A 7,865-nucleotide genomic window follows, 5' to 3' on the forward strand; every position below is an offset into this window, starting at 1 on the left:
GGGATTGTAAATACAACAGAAAAGTACCTTGGTCCTTTGCCCTTCAGGGAACACCTTCGGTTGGACTAGCAGAGTCCCCTGAGATCCTGAGAGGTCAGGAGAAGGGACGGAAGCTGCTCTGTGGTCTGAGTGGTGAGAGCCCACAGCCAGCTCACCGTGGGTGGCGAGAGTGAACCAGAGTCACGCAGCATCTGGACGGTGTGTGTCAGTCATCCGCTGAGCAGTGAGTGTGTCAGGGCTGCCGTTCACCACTTTGAAACACTGAGATAAGACAATCTGTCACGGGTTTAGACTGGTCTTATATATCTGGTCCTTTCTATACAAACTGAGTGGTCAGTTTGTCCTGAGCAGATACTCAGTCCACAGTGGAGAATATGACCAGGTCACAATGTGGCAGGAGTGTGTGGCCTCTCAGAGGTGACTCGTCTGGACTGGACCCTCTGCTTAGGGTTTCCAATTTGGCCGAACCATTGTTATGTCTAAGCTCTTTGTGTCCAAAGTCCTGGGGATGTGCTCTGGACTGCATGTTTGACTCCCCCTGAAATTCATCTGCTGAAGCTCTAATATGATGCCATTTGCAGATGGGCCCTTGGGAGGTGATTAGGTCATGGGGAGGTCCCTGTGACGAGATTAGTGCCCTCATAAAAAGAGAGACCTCCCTCCATCAGTCCCTGCTCTCTAACCTGGGAGCCAGGAGAAGCCTTCCCTGAGAACCTCACCACACTGGCACCTGACCTTGGACTTCAGCCTCCAGAGCTGTGAGAAGTAAATGTGTGCTGTCTAACCACTCTCTATGCTGCTCTGTTATGGCAGCACAAATGGGCTAAGGCGGGCTGTTTCTGCAAAGTTCTGCTGTCCCAGCACTGCGGCTGCCTGTGATTTTCATGCATCAGTGAGTACCTTCTTAGTTATTGGTGTAGAAATCACACTGAAACTATAGTGAGTTGGACTGCAGAGAAAGAATAAAGCTTTCCCAGACAGGAATGCCACCAGAGATCAATTGAGTAGATATCTACTTCACCCAGATAGACCCAATAAAGATGTGTTCTTTTTTCTTTTTTTTTTTAATATCCAAAGGGACTTTTTTTTTTTTTTTTTTATCAAGGCTGGTAGATTTAGATACAAAGCTGGATAACCATTTCCAAAAAAAAGAAAAAAAAAAACTCAAAACACTGTTTTACTATTATCTGAAAGAAAAGTAAGCTCAGCAAACAGTACACTTCTGAATGAGAAACAAAAATCAAATAATATACAGCCTATGTGTCCTTCACCTTGCTGTTTACTTTTCTCTGCTCTTGTTCAAACAGTTATTTGGTGGATCAAATGTTCAAATGCCAACCTGGCAGGCACTCAGAAAATATAAGCAGTCTCTTTTTTTAATTTTTATTTTGCTTTGCTCTTGTTTTTAAGACCAGAAGACAATATTCAAATGACACTGAACTGGTAGAGAAGAGCAGATGTCTGTAATTTATTTTCCTTGATTGGATTTTAATTGAATTTGCATAGGACCTTATTTATATTCACCATCCAATTAAGGAGTCTGGACTCAGGAATCCAGCTGAGGGTCAGCGTTTGTTCTGGTTGATGGATGATGGAGCTGTGAGACTGGGGTCATCTTAGGAAGTCTGATTCTGAGCAGAGACAGGGATATTCTAAAGCAGGGAACAGCTGCAGGCTCAGTTTCGCAACTTTTTCTCTAGGATCTCTAGGAAATATTCCTACTAAAATTAAGTAGCCTATAGTCCTGGAACATTCTACTAACACTCTACATGGAAAATCTAATTTAATATATTTATCACTCTATGTGTGTAATATAATTCTACAACCAACCCCTTGTCAGAAATTCTAACATCTCATGAGCTGTAAAAACTGCACAAAATAACTTTCCCACAAGTTTTTGGCAAACCTATTTATGGCAGAACATGAGCAGAACTGATCTGAAGCTATACTAGACTTACTTTTTCACTTAAAAGAAATACTGGCGCATAGTTGATTTACAATGTTGTATTAGTGTCAGGTATACAGCAAAGTAATGCAGTTTAAGCATATACACATATTCATTATTTTTCCATTTATTTTCTCACCTATATGTATGAGAATTATCACAAATCTTAAGTGTATAAGTCTTTGTTGGTGCTGTTTTATATATAGTAGTGTGTGCGTTAACCCCAAGCTCCTGACTTATCCCCCTCACTGCGCTCTCCCTTTGGTCACCACAAGGTTGTTTTCCATGCATGTCAGTCTGCCTCTGTTTTGTAAATAAATCCATTTGTATCATTTTTAAAAATCAGGTTCCATGTATGAGTGAGATATATGTATGATACGTCGTATGATATTTGTCATTCTCTGACTTACTTCACTTAGCATGATAATCTCTAGGGCCACCCGTGCTGTTGCAGATGGCACTGTTTTGTTCTTTTCGTGGCTGAATAGCATCCCGTTGTGTGTGTGCACCACAACTCCTCCATCCACTTCTCTGTTGATAGACACTTAGGTTGTCTCCATGTCTTGGCATCTGTAGATAGCGCTTCAGTGAACATTTGGGTGGGTGTTATCTTTTTGAATTCGTTTTCTCCAGATATGAGCCCAAGGGGGTGACCGCAGGATCATCTGGTAGTCCTATTTTTAGTTTTTAAGGAACCTCCATACTGTTCTCCATCATGGTTGAACCACTTTGCATTCCTACCAGATGTGTAGGAGGGCTCCCTGTCCTCCACATCCTCTCAAGTATTTAATCTTTATGGATTTTTTGATGATAGTTATTCTGACCAGTGTGAGGTGATACCTCACTGTAGTTTTGATCAGCATTTCTCTAATAATTACTGATGTTGAGCATCCTTTCACGTACTTATGTCTCACTTAGAGAGATGTCTATTTAGATCTTCTGCCCATTCTTTGATTGAGTTGTTTATTTTTTTGACATAAAGCTACATGAGCTGTTTGTATATTTTGCAGATTAATTCTTGTCAGTCATTTCAACAATAGACTTATTTATTTTACTTTGTATGAATATGCATACATTTGCTGCAGAAATAGAATTGTGATTATTATAAGTTGCCATATATCCTGGGAAGGGAGGTACATAATTAATTGTTTAAAATCTGAAAATGAAAATACCTTTCTAAAATCTGGAAAATGCTGAATTTCCAAATCTGTCTTTCTCCAAGGTTTTTGGATAAGAGATTGTGGGCCTGTAATACTATTATCTGAACTTTAATGATAAGGAAATTGACTCATAGAGGTTAAATAGTCTATTCTTCAGCAAGTGTTTATACAGGTATAAGCAGCCTTGTCTGGGTGATAAGTGGGCATGTATGCAAAGTTATCTGAATTGTAAATACATTTTATGGTCTTTAGTCCAGTCACCAACTTCTTCCTGAGTCACCACCAGACAGAAACCCTTCCATCACAGGAGTGACTATGGAGTTTACATCTAAACCAGGGCTCTTATGAGAAGGAAGTCTCCACAATAGCAATTTGACCAGGATGAGGAGCCCAGGGAAGGTCTGTCTGATGCAAACTGAGACAAAACGACCCCTAGATAGGTAACACCTTTACCCAAATTTGGGCTCAGGACAGAAAACAAGGACTCACCCAATGGCGAGTTACTGTTTAACTCCCACACTTTCTCTGTCACTGTGACCACTTTCCCCAGAATGGCCCTGAGAAGTGACTTCGCGGCAGCAGCCAACATCCCTCCTGTCTGTGCCTGAGGACATCCCGCCTGCCCTCCAAGACAGTCCCCACGACGCCTCCTACAGGAAGTCCTCCTGAGTCTCCTCCTCTCCTCTGCGCCTCCATAGCTGCACACTGGTCACCACCATGACTGGGCATCTTGTGCACTGCCTGGTGTTAGAGTTTGCTCAGGGGCGTGTGCGTTAATGAGGCACCTGCTGTGTGAAGCTGCTGCTGGTGGTGGACGTCCAGAAGCCCATGCTTCTCCAGGTCTCATTGTGCAGAGCTTCCTTGTTTTGCTAACTCTGATTGCACTGCAAGAAGCAAAGTGCACCTGTATCCATTAAGCTCCAAAGATGAGAGACAAGGCATGTCGACAGTCCCTGATACTTCTATAAGGTCTCAGAATGAATGTTTTGCTCCAAGAGGAATGTTTCTGCACCATTCATTACCCACTAAAAAACTTTCTTTCCTGATGACATTTCCAAGGCGGCAACAAGCATAATCTGGTTCTTCAAGGTTTGTCCTGCTCAAGAAATACCATGTCCAGTTGGTGCCCCCTCTAATTGTGGCTTTCTGGTGCACTGAAAAATACCTGCCATTCTCTCCTCGCCATAGAATAACTCATTATAATGAAAAAGTAATGGTTTTTAATGGACCCGTCCTAGACCTTGTATTTAATCTGCTGCTGTTGCTGCGTCACTTCAGTCATGTCCGACCCTGTGTGACCCCATAGATGGCAGCCCACCAGGCTCTCCTGTCCCTGGGATTCTCCAGGCAAGAACACTGGAGTGGGTTGCCATTTCTTTCTCCAATGCATGAAAGTGGAAAGTGAAAGTGGAAAGTGAAAGTGAAGCTGCTGTCGTGTCCGACTCTCAACGACCCCATGGACTTCAGCCTACCAGGCTCCTCCGTCCACGGGATTTTCCAGGCAAGAGTACTGGAGTGGAGTGACATTGCCTTCTCCAGTATTTAATCTAATATTCCTAAAATTGTGGCCTGCATATACTGCATCAAAGCTGCCTGGGGTGTTTGTTAAAAGGCCCATCCAAATCCTACCACTTTTAATTTTTGGGGGGGCAAGACTCATAATACTGCATTTTAAGAATGTTCTCCAGGTGATTGGGGGGTCACATGATAGTCAAAAAGCCACTGCTCTAATGAAATTGAATAAAATTCAAAAGTTTAAATTTAATCCTTCAGTTCTGATGCAACTTCCTTTTCCCCCTTCCTTTCTTTTCTTCCTTCTTCCCTTCTCCATTCATTAAGGAAAAATTCAAGAAACACATGAAAATGGCAACAGATAGAAGTTTTGAAAATGAAGAGCTGGCTGCATGTGTCCTGTGGTCAGTGTCTCTCTTTTGATCGCATCCTTACAACACACTCCCCACCTCCAAGCATCAGGGATGAGGGGGGACCATGAGCGGCTGAGAGGGATGACTTTCAGGATTTTACTCATTTATTTAGCAGGCAATTTAGCTGATAATTTGATCCAATTCTCTAGACTATTTATTAGATGATCATCCGTGCTGCCCAATACGGTGCCCACTGAGCACTTGCAATGTCACTAGAATCCAGATGTTCCTAACTATAAAATACACCCCAGTTTTCAAGTACTTATTACAAATGAAAGACTGTTAGTGATCTCATTGGTAATTTTTATACTGATTATATAGTGAAATGATAATAATTTGGTTATGTTGAATTATGTGAAATACACTATTAAAATTAATTTTACTTGTTTCCTTTTATTCTGCATAATTGTTTTACATACTACATATTCTACATACTTGTTTCTTTTTATTCTACTGGGCTGCCCTGGTGGCTCAGTGGTAAAGAATCTGCCTGCCATGCAGGCGTTGTGGATCCATCCCTGGGTCAAGAAGATCCCCCGGAGAAGGACACGGCAACCCACTTCACATTCTTGCCTGGGAAATCCCACGGACAGAGGAGCCTGGCTGCAGTCCATGGGGTCACAGAGTTGGACATGACTTAGTGTGTCCAGCAGTTTGGCTGGTAGAAGATGGGAAACCAAACGTAAAGCTCGCCTCTGTGACTCACTCTGTGTCTCCTAGCATCTGTAGTGTCGTTTTAGATGCTTGTAGCCTCTCCTGGCTAAGTCCCTAACCCCGGGTGTCTCAAGCTGAAGAAGTAGGGACCCAGGGTCAGACAGAGGACAGCTCTGGAAACACAAGGGCCCTAGGAAGTACACAGCTCCTGTGACCTGGGAGGGACCCAGAATCTTCAAATTAAAGAAGTTTCCCAGAGGATTCTAGTAGGACTTAACGCCATCACCTCTTTCCATCATCCCCCATTTTAAATGATACTGCAGGTTACTGTATAGCAGAGGCAACTCTGCTCAGCATTTTGTAACAACCTGTATGAGAAAAGAATTTGAAAAAGAATAGACACACACATATATATATAACTGAATCACTTCATTGTATACCTGAAACGAAGAAAACGTTGTTAATGAACTGTCCTCTGGTATAAAATAAAATTTAATTTAAAAAATAAATGGGGAGGGAGGAGGGAGGGGGGTTCAGGATGGGGAACATGTGTACACCCGTGGTGGATTCATGTTGATGTATGGCAAAACCCGTACAATATTGTAATTAGCCTCCAATTAAAATAAATAAATTTAAATTAAAAAATTAAAAATTAAATTAAATAGAGGATATGTTTAAAAAATAAATAAAAGGTATTTCAGGAGTCTATTTTCAAATACTATTTTTGTGCTGTTTTTTTTTTTTTTTTTCTTTTAAGTCACCCTCCTTCCATAAGCTAATTGTAAACGAGTCGGGTTTTATCCTACCCAGTTAAGGGCTGAGTAAGGGAGTCATGATAAGCAAACTGTGATATCATCAAACAGTTCTTTGTTTTTGCTTTGTTTTTGCAGAAGCCCACTTGATACATGTGTTGGAGCCGCAAAAAGAACAGTGACAGATCATGCCCTGTCTAAAGCTTCACGCCTCCTAAACTCATATTGAGCCTGCTTTTTCAACCACAGGTAACGTGGCCTTCTGAGAAGCACCTCCTTCGTCTCTTATCAGTTTGTACATCTTCTGTAAGGGTGATATTCGAGTAGCAGAATCCTCCAGGGGCCTATTGGAATCTGAGGTCAGAGCACAATTTTTCCCCCCTGGCTGAAGCAGATATTGGATATAAGTTTTCCTCAAGCAATGAATCTCATTCAGAATATTCTAGAAACCTATCTATGGCATGTCTTCTTTACAGTAATTGTGATGGTGACTCAAAGTGATTGGGTATTTGGAGGGACTTCAGATCAAGGAAAAGTCAGGTGTCAAAAACATTACTAAAGCTGTGGATAGCAATATTATTCATAATAAACAGCCCTGTGATGTTCATCAATAGTAGAATGGATAAATGAATTATGGTGTATTCAAACCAGGAGTAATACATAGCAGTGAACACAAACAATCATAAAAAACCAGGGATGAACCTCATAACATTGAACAAAAGACACAGAGTATTACTGTGTGCTCCTACTTAATCAAGTACCAAACCAGGCGCAATGCTGGAAGTAAGGATGGCGATTACCCTTGAGGATGGGGTCATAGTGACAAAAGAAGTGTAAGGAGGGCTTCCTGGGTGCTACTTGAACACATATGCTGTCTATGAATAGTCACTGAGCTCTGCGCTTACAATGCACGATGCATGCATGCTTGTTAAGTCACTTCAGTTGTGTCCAACTCTGTGACCCCACGGACCATAGCCCACCAAGCTCCTCTGTCCATGGGATTCTCCCGGCAAGAATACTGGAGTGGGTTGCCACGCCCTCCTCCAGAGGATCTTCCTGATCCAGGGATTGACCCCACATCTCTTACATCTCCTACACTGGCAGGTTCCTGACCCAGGGATTGAACCCACATCTCTTACATCTCCTACACTGGCAGGCGAGGTTTTTACCACTAGCACCACCTGGGAAGACCACACTTATGATATACACAGCTTTTTGCATGCATGTTATACGACAACAAGCAAAGAGGAAGGAACAGCAGGAGGAGGAAGGGGAGGATGGGAGTCTTCATCTCAGAGACTCCTGCAGACTGCCCGAAGACTCCAGAAATGGCCCTGTCCACGCCAATGGAGAGGAGAGCTCAGCCAACTATTGTTCCCTTTAGTAAACCTTCCAATCTCGTCTCATAAACTATATGTTTTCAAAGGGA

At 42.3% G+C, this 7,865-nt stretch overlaps 1 long non-coding RNA gene across 1 annotated transcript; it reads left to right on the forward strand.

The window, feature by feature from the left end:
* Positions 1-648: 648 nt before the first annotated feature.
* On the forward strand, positions 649-7,047 carry LOC147343912 (uncharacterized). The gene is made up of 2 exons (XR_015156086.1): positions 649-892; positions 3,358-7,047. It is a non-coding gene; the product is annotated as an uncharacterized LOC147343912 (long non-coding RNA).
* The last annotated feature ends 818 nt before the right edge of the window (positions 7,048-7,865 follow it).

The sequence above is a fragment of the Bos grunniens genome, chromosome 27 (genome assembly GCF_055505025.1).
Source record: "Bos grunniens cultivar Pamir isolate PY7600 chromosome 27, Bosgru_T2T1.0, whole genome shotgun sequence".
Lineage (NCBI taxonomy): Eukaryota > Metazoa > Chordata > Mammalia > Artiodactyla > Bovidae > Bos > Bos grunniens.